This window comes from Mustela erminea, chromosome 18 (genome assembly GCF_009829155.1).
Source record: "Mustela erminea isolate mMusErm1 chromosome 18, mMusErm1.Pri, whole genome shotgun sequence".
NCBI lineage: Eukaryota > Metazoa > Chordata > Mammalia > Carnivora > Mustelidae > Mustela > Mustela erminea.
In genome coordinates, this window is record NC_045631.1 from 45,388,947 (window position 1) to 45,404,638 (window position 15,692).

The 15,692-nt window shown below is 40.5% G+C and overlaps 1 protein-coding gene across 5 annotated transcripts in view; it reads right to left on the bottom strand.

Annotated features, from left to right (window-relative positions):
- KANSL1 (KAT8 regulatory NSL complex subunit 1) overlaps positions 1–15,692 on the bottom strand; it is a 182,916-nt gene that overhangs the window by 153,655 nt on the left and 13,569 nt on the right. For 2 of the 5 annotated variants that reach the window (XM_032321015.1, XM_032321010.1), the window contains exon 1: positions 933–1,047. The exons of 2 other annotated variants lie outside the window; for them this stretch is intronic. The gene's annotated coding sequence lies outside the window, so the exon portion shown is untranslated. Of the gene's footprint in view, positions 1–522; positions 845–932; positions 1,048–15,692 lie in introns of those variants that run through there. One more of the 5 variants, XM_032321014.1, reaches the window with a different exon arrangement.

The window sequence follows — 15,692 nt, forward strand, 5'->3', positions numbered from 1 at the left end:
CTAGCCCTACAAGTTGTATCGTTAACATTCTCAAATATAGTTTTATTAACAGATCACGAAAAATGCTCCAGTGACCTCCAGAATAAAAGGAGGAAAAAATCAGAGGAAAGAGAGCAATTTAAAGTGGCGCCATCATGTCACCCCTTCTCCCCTAAGGCAATCAATAAGCAATAGTTAAGTAACGTCTCTCCAAAAAAACCACACTGGGATCCCGACAATGGAAAACAAAAGGATTTTTAAGTAAAACACGAGGGTAAGGTTGTTTATCGTATGGAAAACAATCAAACTATTTGCTGAAGAATCAAAAGACAGCCGGAAAACAGGCCCCCCAAACTCACTTAAAAGCAAATAAATGCCTCTTCCTCTTTAGTTTTTTTTTTTTTTTTTTTAAACAAACAAACACGTCCGCCTGAGGGAGACTAGATCCGAAAACGTAAGTGACCTCAATATACAGGCAACAAAAATAATAAATACATGAAATAAATAACCATCTGACTTAACAATCAGAGTTGCGATACACACCGTGAAACGCGCAAGATGTGTGTTTCCAGCAGAGAAAGGCCTTCTGCAGTCAAGAGAAGTTCAAGGCGACAGCCAGAGTTTGTTTGGGGTTTTTTTTAACGGGAATAAACCGTGTTCTTAAGGCCGCATTTTTAAATAGAACGCCAAAGGAAAAGCTGGCGAACGAGGCGGCAGCTGGTGGGGAAGGGCCCCCGCACACCCCCGCCCTTGGGGCGACTCCCAGCCCCGGACCCGCAGCGGGGAAGCCCGGAGAGGCCATTTAAAGTTCCGGGGATTTTTCCTGCCCTGCCCTGCCTTTCTAGTTACAACTAACAAAGAGAGAGAGAAATGGGAGCCACAGGGAGAGCGAGGAGAAGGAGAAAGGGCAGCGAGAGGAGGAGGAGGAGAGGAGCAGCAGCAGCAGCACCTACCACGTGATGGAGGAGCGTTGCCCGGGCGGATTCAGCCCCACAAAATGGGCGCAGTTTGCAAACAGCCCCCGGCCTGGGCGCCGAGGGCCGGCGGCGGCAGGCGGGGGCGCGCGGCGGCGGCTCCGGCCCGGGCCCGCCGCTCTCCTCCCCCCCGACGCCCGGAGCCGCCCTGACTTTCCGGGGGGGGGGGGGGGGGGCGAGGCGGAGGGGGAGGGGAAGGCGGCGGCGGCGGGGAGCGGCCGCTTTTTCTTCTCTTTCGGGCCCCTTCTCCGGCCTTCCTCGGCTCCGGCGGGGCCTGGGCACGGCCGGGGACCGCAGCCCGGCCGGGAGAACTGGCGGGCGGGGGCAGAGGGTAAAGCCGCCCCCCCGCCCCGCACAAACAAGCGCCGCCGTCTGCAGCCCGAGCCCGCACCCCGGCCGCCACCCCCGCACGCCTCTTCCCGGCCGGGGAGCGCGCTCCGGCCGCCCCCCCGCGCCGCCGCGGTGAGACGAGTCGGCTTCGCTACGGTGCTCGGTTCTCCCGCCGGCTCGGCGAGCGGTGGCGGCGGTGGCGGCGGCACTGGGAAAATGGCGGCCGAGCTCCTTTTCCCTCCCCCCCTTTAATCTGAAGCGGAGGGAGAATGGAGCGAGCGAGCGAGCGGGCGAGCGCCGGGGACACGGGGAGGAGGGACAGCAGCGCCTCCGCCGGCTGCGGCTGCGGCGGCGAAGGGCCGCTCCGCCCCGGCGCGCCGCCAGGGGGCGCCCGCCGCGCCGCCCCCGCGGGCCGCCAGGAGGCGCGGCCGCCGCCGCCGCCGCCGCCGCCGCCGCCTCAGTCATGGCTTCTCGCCGCGGCCGCTGTTTCTGCACCTCCATCTGCGGAGACCGCGGAGCCGGGACCCAGCTGCTCCCAGATGTGCGGCGACGCCACGCGGCACTGCGGCAGGCGGGAGCGAGCCCTCGCTCCGGCCGAGGTGAGGCTAACCTGAGGCACTGACGCCGTCACATTCCCTCCGCGCTGGGGCTGGCGGGGCCGCGCGCCGGCTATGAGGGGGCAAGGCGGGCAGGCGCGGCGGAGCAAGAGGACGTGAGCAAGCAACTGTTTGCACTGTGTAGTTGACAAGCTAATGCCGTCGGTGCCACACTATTCCAGGGCTAAACGCGCACTGAGTCGGGTGGCAAGCTCCCTGACCAGTGAAGCGCTTTCTGCCGCCCTTTGTCCTAGCCGACTGCCTCCGTACGCTGCAGCACGCCTGGGCACTAGCCCCAGTGCAGCGCTCCGCAGCAGCCAGGGTGGAAAAAAAAAAAAAAAAAAAAAAAAAAGGGCGCACGTCGTTACTGCGCAGGCGCAGGCCAGGGCCCGCGCTGGGCCAGCCCGGGAAGGGACAGCCGAGAGCGAGAGGGGAAGTGATGGCCCACCCGCGCCGGGCCCGCTGGGAACTGTAGTTTTCGTTAAGAAGCACGCGTCTTGTTTTGGGTGTCATGGCTTGGCAGATCCGCCAAAGCAGGCAAATGGCATTACACAATGAGTATTTATGCTTCCTGTCGCCACCAAAAGGAAGTTCACTGCTATGCTAAAAGTTTAACAAAGAACTCTATAGAGAAATCCAAATCTCACAACAAAACTTCCCACTTTCCTACCAGAGTTGATTTAAAGTAGAGGCACTTGATCATTTCTCATGACCACTTTGTCAGCACAGTATTTTATTCCTCTCCCAAAACAGGGCCTTAAAATAATGGAACCTTTTCTAAATCAAAAAAGTTATGCAATGTAATGCGAAGAATAACATAAAGTATAATTCCACTATCCTTTAAAACCAAAGAAAAAGTTGCAAAAGATTAATTCAATGCTTTGAGATTTTAAAAAGGAACTCTGGGATTCATCAGAATTTAAGTGGCTCAACAACAACAACAAAAGGATTCCAGCAGTTAAATCATCAAATGCAGCAAGACAGAAAGGGCATGCTGTACTGCGAAAAAGGAAGATGAGAAATGCTCTACACTGTTCTGTGGCTTACCAGAACCAATATCCGGTGGTATGCGTCACTTCCGCTAGTCAAAAAAAACCCCTCAGTCTTAGTCCTCCACAAAGTTACAATAACTCATCAGCACCTAGCATCTACACCTATATTTCCATCAGCTTCCATTTGTACTCTTAAAAATCACACTATCAATCACAATCATCGTTCTCAAATATCAAAAGCAAGCAATTAAGAATGAAGTCACAAATTACATAAAGAATAAACTAATATATGTGTACACAGTTGTATACACATCCAAAAGAGATGCTAGACTTGGCTTTTTATAATCCTGGGAAAGAAAATTTAGTTGATTAAAAAAATGTATATATGTACCTTCACATAAATAGTAATTCCACAAAATATAGCAGAAGGGTGTTAAACACAGACCAATAGATGGCGAACTAGAGCCCTAATCTAAGGATTCTGAAATCTAAATGAGCAGAATGAAAAACACCAAATAAGGCAAAGCCCCTTGCAGTGTATACCTAAAAACATTGCGTTCAAAGACACCCACCCACAAAATAATTCATCTTCCAACTCTTAAAACTCAACTGCCAAATTAGGCCCCCAAATAACCAAGATTATAAAATACATTTTTTTCAATGGATCAGAAGTTAGAAATGCTCATTTTAAAACATGCATTTTGAGGGCATCTGGGTGGCTCAGCCAGTTAAGCATCTGCCTTTGGCTCAGGTCATGATCCCAGGGTTCTGGGATGAGCCCTGCTTTGGGCTTCCTGCTCAGCTCCCTTTCTTTCCAGCTCATGCTTACCCTCTCTCTAATAAATACAATCTTTTTAAAAATTTTTAAATAAAACATGCATCTGGGGGAAAATAAATTCCAACTTTCTCATTCTCTCATTGCTTAACCCAAGACTCGGGAGTTCGCAGTGTTTATGGCATTTAAATCAGTCAACATGTTTTACATTCTTATCTCAAACCAGATGTCTTTTTGGTGAGGCACCAATTTTTACAAATAAGGACATTCAAAGGTGAGCCACTCACTATAGATGTAAAAGTCTTGAGAAATACATTTTCTTAGAATTTACCCCAGAAACAGTGGATGTCAAGGCTGAACAAATACACACAAACACACACACACTGATACACACCTTACTGTTCAAATCACTCTTGGAGTAGTCATTGTGGTTCACTCTCAAATACCCACTTTATCCTAACGGATTAATTTAACCCATCCTCTCTGCCAATGATTGGTCAGGAATGGGCATGAAACCCAATCCTGGCCAATGAGACATGAGTGGAAGCCCATTGGAAGGCCTGCAAGAGAGAACTGTGAGAAAAGCTTCATTCCTAAAGACAAAGTGAGCAAGAAACAGTTCCCTCTTCTTCAGACAGTGCTAAACATGACACCTCAAAATGCTACAGTCCCCCTACAGCAAGCCTAACCCAACATCATCAAAGGGGGCGGAATGGAGAGCTGGCAGGAACCTGTGTCCTTGGAGACAATATGAAGCCATTATATCAAATAATACATCTGCAAGACTTTTGGACTTCCAGCTACATAAGAACAATGTAACAACAAACATTTCTTTAATGTTTCAGCCAATTTGAGTTAGATTTTCTATATCTGAAAGTAAAAAAAAAAAATCTAATTTCTCATATTTTAAAATATCTGTATTTCTTTGATTATCCATATTATATAAAACCTTATTCTTCAGCAAAGTCCTTCCCTTCTATATACAACTCTGTACCCATCCACGTCTTTAATCTATATGTTCTTTCTGCCTAGAAAAAGAGAACCATCCCTCCTCACAGTCATTCCTGTTCATTCCTCTCCCCAATATACTGCCACTTATTTCTCCTTTAAGATATGTTTCACCAGGCCACCATTATCATTTACATACTTAACAGTAATATAGATAACTGGCACTATATTACCCTGATCTTGATTAAGTGCTTTCTGTAATCCCTTTGAGACTGTTTCCATGTATCAATCTTACTTCTGAAGCTGGCCTAAAAGTGCTAAAAGGCAGAAACTATGGTTCAGATTTATAACTCTCACCGATACAATAAACATATTCCAAAAAGACATTCTCTAATAACTTTCCCACCATATCTCTTTTTTCCCCCCCACCATATGTCTTTTAACAAGCCAGATATTCTTAAGCAGAATGTTCTATCACAAATTCAGTACTTCGTATGTCCAACCTAATCTCAAAAAGACAAGGGATTATTTTGTTTTGATTATTCTGTTTCACTTAAAAATATATCTATATATTAACTCAGGGGGTGCCTGGGTAGTACAGTTGGTTAAGCGTCTGACTCTTGGTTACAGCTAAGATCCTGATCTCAAGGTTGTCGGATCAAACCCCGCCTCCGGCTCAGGGCAGAGTCTGCTTGAGATTCTCTTGACATTTCCCTTTGCCCCTCCCACTTGTTCTCACAAAGCCCCCTCTCTCTAAAATTTAAATATCTATCTATCTATCTATCTATCTATCTCAGGAAAGAATGTCCTGAACTATTTAGTTTCAAAGGAACAAGGTCCCAGTTTCCGTTATTTATCATTGCATCATTACATCCCAGGGACCTAGTTCAGAGTCTTGCAAAAGGTGATTATTTTGTAAGAATTGACTGAAAAAATGAATAAAAGGTACAGTGTGGTAGCTAAGAGTATAGGATGCAGGAGTAGCCCTAGATTTTATCTGCCTCCTTTAATTATCAGCCCTCCTCTAATTTGCCCAGCTGCGTTACTCTGGGCAAAGTATTTAACCTATAAGCCCCAGTTTCTGCTCTGTGAAAAGGAGATAGTAGTGCCTACTTCATAAATCTATTAAAGCTATTTTCCAAAGTTCCATAATTCAGAATTAAAATATGAGATAAGGTCAGCACCTCTTCCCTAATTCAAAATTCAAATCCCTATCCACTCCAGCAAACAATGTTTTCATTCATAAACTCAGATAACACTACCCATAAAAATACTTTGAGCTCCCTATAAACATATTCTAATTCTGAAAAAGATTATTTACATTTTAAATCCAAAGCCACATAAAGAAGTAAAGATGCATTTACTCAACAAAAATTTAGTGAGTACCTATTAAGCTCAAGACCCTGTTCCAGATATCACAGAAATGAATGCATCAATCTATTTAAGACATTACATTATATCATGAAAGAAACATCTTTAAAACTGAAATTGGTACATGCTCTCATGTTAATATTTAACCAGCTAAATATTAAGTAGAAAGCCAGAATGAACTGAGCCAAAGGTAAGAAATTTAAATCAAAGAATTTTGGACATAGAAGGAATATGGAAGGTCATCCAGTTAAACCTCCAAATTTTATTAGTGCAAAAATGAGGGGAGGCCAAGAGAGAACAGTTAGGATTCTACCCTAAACCGTACAGCAGGACAAGCTGGGATCAGAGGTCAGTCTCCAATTCTCACTTTCCCCCTTGCATCACCGGCCTTCCAGAGTTACATCCCCTCAACAGAAACAGGCTACTCACTTGACAAGAACTACAAGCGTGATAAAAGGTATTAAACCCAAACAATACTACCTATTTCACAGTTTCACAAGTATCAAGACTTAGCCAAATGTAAGTAAAAGAAAATCCTCACAATGACTACAATGACTGTAAAGGCTCAAAAATCAGTATTTTTTTTTTCATTAAATGAAGGTCTCAACTGATTCCAAATATATATTCTTATGTACTCAGTCCAGTAGCAAACTTTCAGTAAGACTAAACAACTTAAGGCATGTAAAAAACTTTTGTAAATGGCAAAGTATTATAAGAATGCACGGCATTCCTTAGTTTCAATCCCACCTAAAAACAAGATTATTTTCTTCATACTAGAGATAGGCTTCCAAATTTACATAAAGTCGTTAACCTTACCATTTCACCACAGAAGTGATTCAGTAACTCTTTGAGAAGAAAAACTAGTTAACTGTTCTAGTAATAAGAACAATAACTAAAGTTACAGGTTAACTTTGAAAGCACTCCAAATCAAGAAGTACTCTATTTGGGGATAATTCAGAAGACAGCACTAAAATTCAACTGAATACAACTATACCACTTAAAGAAATAGGTCAGGTTCTTTCTGGCCATCAGCTACATTAGGATCTAACATCCAAGGTCGATGGTTTTCTCCTTTGTGGAGAAGCACTGTGGAAAAAGCGTACAAGCACTGACTTCTGATGCATGCAGTTTAACAAGAACTTTATATGACTATTTTAATAAAGTTTCTCAAGTTGTTAAACAAAAAATGACACTGATTATAAAGGTGGATTTTAATTAATTCTGCTTTAAATTTTAGTATAGAACATTAAAGAATTGTCAAATAATTAGAATTTACCAAAAAAATTAATTGACCAAACATTAACAGAGACAGTGCTCCAATATACTGATTTTGCATATGAAGCCAAGTCAAATGAAGCAATCTGTCTAGGACCTAAACATTGTTTCAGATAATTAAGTTGAATGTCAGAATTTGCCCAAAATCTGCCAAGAAACCACCTGGCTTCTTTTCCAAATGAAACATAAAGGTAAACGTGCAAAATAACTTCAAGGTGGCCATGAGTAAAGAACCTGTAGAGGGCCCTATAAAGAGAGTCAGAGATAAAAAAAAATGTTCAAAGAGAAAAAGGAGGCAACAGGTGGACAATGCAAATGTCATTTAAAAAAAAAAAAAAAAAGAGTCAGTTGCTGAGTCCAAAGTTAAGGTGCAACTTCTAAAATCTCACCCTGATGGCAAAGCAAACCTAGGGATTTGGGACACAGCACACCTGTTTCCCTCCAGTGGAGAAGCACACCATTCTCGGAAAGAAACATTCCTTTGTAATTCACTAATTCCTGGATTCTTGCACTGGGTTTTCATGTACACTCTGGAGCACAGAGCTATGAACTAGGGAGTAACTGAAGCCAACAAATAATCAGGAGAGGCACCTTTCTGGAGTGTCAGTTCAATCAAAGACTGTAGTAAAATCGCCTACACTTTGTTAAAATAAACACAAATAGATTACAGAGAAAAATGCAAAATTCTCATTTTTTTCAAGATAGAGGAGTCTTCAGAAAAATGTCTTTTTGTAACAAGTTGCTCTGGACAACACCAGACTCAGCGTATTTTAAAGGAAAAGTTGGAAAAATACTGCTTTAGATTCTTTATAGATAAATGTGCAATCCCCCAAAATCCTGAACATAATCGCTCTATACAAATAATGAAACTTGCAAAAATCTAATGTAAAAATTGTCATGGATACAATATTATAAATGAGACCATAAAGCTACTGAACATGAATAGAATTCAGGAAATGCTAAAGTCCCTGTCTTATCTCTGTCATTCATTTACTAAGAAATCATATATAATTTCCTTAACAACAACCTTTTCTCATTTCTGAATTAGACAAAAACAATACAATATCAGTATTTTTAGCCATATTCCAAATTAATTTCCACAATCAAATTTAGACAAATTTATCTAGGAAAACTTGTCCCAAATGAACTTGAACTAGCAGAACAAACAAATTAAAAAATTTTTTTAAACTGCTAAGTGAAACCATATGTTCTGTGATATAAAAAAGAAAAAAACTTTCTGTGTAGGGGAGGGGGCAAAACTCACATTGCCAGTATAGATATAATAAGAATATATAACAAATATATATATATTATATCTGTATATAATATATATATAAAAAACATGCTCCCAAGTTAATATTTAACCAGCTAAATACTGAGTAAAAAGCCAGAATGAACTGAACCTAAGGCAGATGCTTAACCAACTGAGCCAACTAGGAGCCCTACAGTCAACTGATTTTTGACAATAATTCAAGAGGGGATACAGGGATAGTCTTTTCAGTAAACAGTATGAGGACAACTGAACGTTCACATGCAGTAAAATGAAGTTGGACCCTTATCTCACCCCTTACACGAAAATTAACCAAAATGAATCATAGACCAAAATGTAAGAGCTAAAATCATAAAATTCTTAGAAGAAAACAGAGTAAAACCTTCTTTATACTGGGTTAGGCAATGGTTTTTAGATATAGCATCAAAGTACAAGTGACAAGAAAAAACATGTAGTTTGGACTTCATGAAAATTATAAATTTTCTGCATTGAAGTACCCCATCAAGGGACACCTGGGTGGCTCGATCAGTTAAGTGTCCAACTGTTCATTTCAGGTCATGATCTCAGGGTTGGGAGATCAAGCCCCGTGAGATCAAACTCCTGCTAACCACAGAGCCTACTCAGGATTTTCTCTCTTCCCCTTCCCTCTAACCCTCTACCCGCTCATGCTCACGCACTCTCTCTCTAAAAATAAATAAATAAATCTTTGTAAAAAATAAATAAAGGACTCCGTCAAGAAAGTGAAAACGTGGGGCGCCTGGGTGGCTCAGTGGGTTAAGCCGCTGCCTCCGGCTCAGGTCATGATCTCAGGGTCCTGGGATCGAGCCCCGCATCGGGCTCTCTGCTCAGCAGGGAGCCTGCTTCCTTCTCTCTCTCTCTCTCTGCCTGCCTCTCTGCCTATTTGTGATCTCTCTGTCAAATAAATAAATAAAATTAAAAAAAAAAAAAAGAAAGTGAAAACGACACTTACAGAGTGGGAGAAAAGATTTGAAAATCCTATGTGACAAAGGACTTCTTTCCAGAGTATATAAAGAAATCTTATAACTCGACAATAAAAAGACAATCCAGTTTAAAAAATGGGCGGAAGTTTTGACAGAAAAATCTTCTCCAGAGATATACAAATAGCTAACGAGCACATGAAAACATCTCATCATCATTAGTCATCAGGAAAATGAATGCAAAGCCACAGTGAGACACCATTTCACAACTACCCTCATGGTTATGATCAAAATGATGGACGATTAGAAGTATTGACAAGGATGTGGAGAGACTGAACTCTCATACGTTGTGGGTATGAATGTAAAATGTACCTACCTTGGAAAATAGTTTTGTGGTTTGTCAAAAAGTTAAATAGATTTACCATACAACTTAGTAATTCTACCCCTAGGTATATATTCAAAAGAACTGAAAAGAGGTGTCCCAACAAAAACTTACACAAGAATGTTTATAGCAGCATTACGCATAATAGCCAAAAGATAGTAACAACCCAAAGGTCCACCAATTGATTAACAGATAAGCAAAATGGGGCACATTCATACAATGGAATATTATTTGACCTTAAAAAGGGAATAAAGTACTGATCTATGCTACAACATAGATGAATTCTGAAAACATGCTAAATCAAAGAAGCCAGTCACAAAAGAGCACATATTGTATGATTTTAATTATGTGAATGTCCAGCATAGGCAAATTATAGACACAGAAAGTAGATTAGTGATTAAAAGGGACTGGGGAACAAAAGGGAATAAGGGGTGACTGCTACTAGATACAGGGCTTCTTTTTGGGGTATTGAAAAATGTTCTAAAATTAGGTTTTGGTGACAGATGCACAACCTTGTCAATACATTAAAAGAAAACAGCTGTGCATTTTAAATGGGTAAATTTTATATGTGAAATTTATTTCAAAAAAGCTTCCAAAAAATGGATGGAGCCAAAATAATACCTAATTTCTAAACAATTTCAAGAAAACAAAAATATTCAGCCACTTGCAAAAATCTCAAGAAAAGGCATGCCATAATTCTTTTATTTCCCCTCAGAGGTTACCTCAGAGCACTAATTCGCCTTCATGTAACACTTGAAAACTCATTACCACCAATATACATAAGCAAAAAATGAGGTTCCCATCAAACTCACCTTACTCTAATTAACTCTATATGAGAATGAAATGAGGAAAACCCAACATGTCAGCAATGCAAACAGTTATCTATAGGCAGATACAAATTAGAACATCAGTGAGGGAAGAGTTTAAGGAACACAAAATCCTATTACTGGAAAGGTTATCTTGAATGAGACAGGATTGGAAATGTATTACTATTTTAAAAGCTTAAAGAAAAGCAACGATATTATACTCTGCCCTAAGAATTTTATAAGAATTTTATAACAGATGGTTGACAAGGCTTCTATAAATGGGTGGTTCAGAGAAAAAATGTGGCTCTGTCATCCCCAGCACTATTCAGAGTGTGAAGATGATACCCTGATCCACAGCTACAGGATCTGAGAGGAAGAGTATGGGCTGAACAGAGAAGTATGCTCATCCGTCAACTCAATTCCAAGCCAGATTAATCATTTGTTTTCCCCCCATCAATCAACAATTCTTTTTTGCTTCCATATGATTCCATATAAATGTGTGTATAAATCTATCCCCACTACTCATCAGACTGATAAAATTAATCCTGAAGTTTTAACTCCGGTACTTGGTAGCTATGTGACTTTGGGCAAATTTGAATTTTTGGCCGCACCACTCTGTTTCTTCATGGAGAAAACCACGGAACCTGACTAGTTTAAATCAAGATTTCTTTTCAACTCTAATGCTCAATGATTCAGAAACCCGAAAACTACAACAATAACAGTAATATGGGGTTCAACAATCTATGTGTTTACTGACACAAAACTTCCTTGGGAGGGAATTGATAAAATTTTAAGTAATTACAATAATGCTTTCTCACTAATTATTGGAACAAGGGCACCTGGGTGGCTCAGTTGGTTAAGCATCTGCATTAAGCTCAGGTCATGATCACATCATGATCCCAGGGTCCTGGGATGGAGTCCCAAGTCCTGTGTTGGGCTCCCTACTTAGTGGGGAGTCTGCTTCTTCCTCTGCCCCTCCCCTCACTTGTGCTTTCTCTCTTGCTCTCTCTTAATAAAATTTTTTTAAAAGATTAAACCTACAACATACGCATATAACAGAACTTGGTTCTAAATTATAATCAGAAACTGACATACATAATCCATAGGTAACAGAAATACAAAACACACTTAACCAACATTCTGTGAGAGTGAGAGAAAAATAAAAATATTTATATGGATACCTTCACCTTCCTGACTCCTCTCCTTTCTGCCCAGTCCCTTCTATTCTAAACACATTCATAAAAAATGTGCTTATCAAAAAAAAGTATTATATGATTACCTAATTTTAGGAAAACAAATACAGACTTTAGTTAAATATAACTAAAATTGCTTAAAAAGCAAGTGAGTAATACAAAACATAGAGGTGGACTTTGTAATACTGTACTGAGCGTGAGAGATTTTAAAAAAAGTGAGGAGCTCAACCCAAATTTTTTTTTAAATGTTTACATTTTAAATTGCTAACTAGCGTGGGGATGGAAGAGGGGAGAGAAGGGGCAGGTGGACGAAGGGGAAAGCTTTACTCAAAAGAGAAAAACAAAAATGAGGAAAAGCAGTAAAAGACCATAAATTGTAGCTGATCAGGAGCACTAAGATATATGTAGGCAAAACAACAAATAAAGCCTTGCAAGAGGGGCGCCTGAGTGGTGCAGTCAGTTGAGGGCCCATTCTTGGTTTCCAGTAGTGTGGTGATCCCAGGGTCATGAGATCAAGTTCCAATTCAGACTCCATGCTGATGCAGAGTCTGCTTGGGACCGTCTCTCCCTCTCCCTCTGCCAACCCTCCATGCTATAAATCTTTAAAAGCAAAGAACAAAAACAAACAAGAAAACCTTGCAAGAAAATGCAAAGTCACAAAGAGGTGGTTTAAATATATATTTTAAAAATATGCCAAATAAATACCGGATGGGTCACTTTATAAATAGGGTATAAACAGTATAAAAGCAAGACAGCTGATAGCTGATAACTTTAATTTGCTTCAATATTTACTGAGGAAAACATGAGGAAGAAAAACCCATTTCTAAATCAAAGCATATAAATCACTGATATCAGTCAAATTCATCATTAAAAAAACCAGATGCTTCCTAACTAATATATCAGATGTTCGGTAGTCATGGAATCCCAAAGTATTCTCTGCATTTTAAAACAAGATTGAGTATAAAATTATAAAACTGCAGGGCAGAACTTAACTCGCTGTCATATGAGAGGGGTGACCACCTCTCAGGCCCCAGAAGGATGGAATCCGGATCAGTTTCTATCATCAACATTTATCCAGCCCCATGCTCAAAGCCTGGCATAGTTAGGCACTCAATAAATATTTGTTCAACAAAAATGAACAGAAACATGCCGTCATTGTAACTCCCATGTACTCAAGAGAAAGGCTCTGGCTATAAGCTTTAAATCAGCCAAACTGGCAAATCTCTAATAGAAGATTGGATCAGAAGGCCTATCAGCATGAATAACCTTCTGAGGAAAAGACATCATGGCTTCTAAAAGAGGAAATCACACCATACCAGTCTACCCAAATTCTCTAAGAAGTAAGTATGTGAATATGACTTACGTGGGCTTTCATAAAAGTCTTGACAAGATTCTAAGTAAAAGTTTATTTAAAAAAAAAAAAAACCTAAGTGACCACAAAATTGAGAATATTTACCAAAGATGGGTTGTAAGTTAGATGGAAAATTATAATGGGTACTGAGGCACTTCCCCAAATGAAGAAGTATAAGCATAAGACGGATATTAGGTAACATTTTGGAAATGCTACACTTAACATTTTGAATAAATTATATTAAAAGACATAGAGAAAACTCCCCATTTTGCAGGTGGAGGGATGAGCTTCCTGATAATGAAATAATACAGAGCTGGAAAAATTAGGGAACTGAGAGGTGGAAAGGATTCTTAAGTGTATCAAATGAGAAACCTTTGCAAAAAGTAGAGATTCATTTTCAGCTTAGAGAATACTTTGGCACGCATGAGAGCTGTCTAAATACCTAAAAGATCTGTCCAACAGGAGAGAAACTAGAGTTGCTCTAGGCAGTTCCTGTGTAGAAGTAGAAACTGCAGGGGGCATATTTCAACTCAACATAAGGTCAAGCTTTCTAACCATCAAACCTAACTAAGAAGGTGATTCTTACCCTGAATTAGCTCTAAGAGCCCAGCGAACTAGAGAAAGCCAAGATACCCAGACAGGACAATGGCAGGTATCACAGCTCGGACAAATGCAAAGTAGAGCACCTACAGGAAAAAACCCAAGTTATACCCAAAGAATTCATGGCTTCCAGTTAAAAAAAAAAATTAATTTTTGAGTAATTATAGAACGTTCCTCTAAAGAAACTGTGATGTTCTGTGCAAAGGTGAGGGATGGAGGGTAGTTGGAAATTCTATTGGCAACAACAAGGAAAAAAGACTATAAATAGAACATATTTTCCTATCCTTCTAACAAATCACGATTTAGCTAATTCTGAAATGTAGTTCTGACTGGTTACCATAAATCCAGAAAGGCAAAGCAATGCTGACAAGGATCCAAAGAAATGTAAATGGAATGACTAAGAGGCTGAAGGAGGTTCACAGGAGACGACATTTTAAAATCATCTTCAACTGAGAAACATGAAAGCTAACGAGCACTATGATCAAAATCAGAAAATATACCAATATGACAAAAATGCTAATTTATTCACCCCACCTGGGTACAATATATCAAGCTTTTAAACTTAAAAAGGTAGTCTTTTTTTCCACAACAGACAAAAAGAAATGTGTGGCACCCCAATGTTCATAGCAGCAATGTCCACAATAGCCAAATGATGGAAGGAGCTGAGATGTCCTTCAACAGATGAATGGATAAAGAAGACGTGGTTCAGATGTACAACGGAGTATTACTCAGCCATCGGAAAGGATGGATACCCACCATCTGCATCAACATGGATGGAACTGGATGCATGGAACTGGATCGACATGGAGGGGATAATGCTAAGTGAAGGAAGTCATGCAGAGAAAGACAATTAGCAAATGGTTTCACTCGTATGTGGAACATAAGGAATAGCACGAAGGACCACAGGGGAAAGGAGGGAAAAACTGAGTGGGAAGAAATCAGAGAGGGAGACCAACCACAAGAGACTCTGAACTCTGGGAAACAAACTGAGGATTACAAAGGAGAGGAGGGTGGGTGCCCGGATGGCTCAGTCCGTTAAGAGTCTGCCTTTAGCTCAGGTCATGACCCTAATCCTAACCCTATCCCACATAGAGCTCCCTGCTCAGCAGGGTGTCTGCTTCTCCCTCTACGCTTCCCCCCTACTCGTGATCCCTCCCTTTCTCTCTTTCTCTCTCTCTCAAATAAATTAAAAATCTTAAAAAAAAAAAAAAAGCAGGGAGTGATGGGTATTAAGGAGGCCACGTGTGGTGATGAGCACTGGGTGTTAAATGCAACTAATGAATCACTGAACACTACATAAAAAACTAATGATGTACTAGATGCTGGCTAACTGAACATAATAAAAAAATAAAGTATTAAGTATTAAAAAAAAGAAATGTGTGGAATGTGTTATCACCAAGAGGTGTTTAGGGTGAAGAATACTGAAGGAGGACATAAATTTATGTATATTAAGTGCATGCTGGGGTCCTACAGGATAGGAGTGATATCTAAGGTGGGGCCCTAAATTTCTGGGGTTAACAGCTTATAAGGTAACAGCGCCTCACGTCAAAACATCCCTTGGTGACAGAACTGGCTGATGACCCTTGTGTAATAGGTTCAGTGAGGTTTGTTGTTACAGTTCCTTTCATTCTTTTATTTATGTATTTGTGTTTTCATTTTCTTCTTTATCTTTTATACATTTAGAATCCTTATATAGCTCTATATCCTGAATTTTTCATTTATCAAAGAGACAACATTCTAAGACATTAAAAGTTCCTCAAAAATACTATTTTATGTCTGTATAATCATCCATCCTTAAATAATGCCATAATGTTCCTATTTTTTTAAGATCTTATTTTTATATTATCTCTACACCCAACATGGGGCCCAAACTTACAACCCCAAGATCAAGAATCTAATACTCTACTGACCG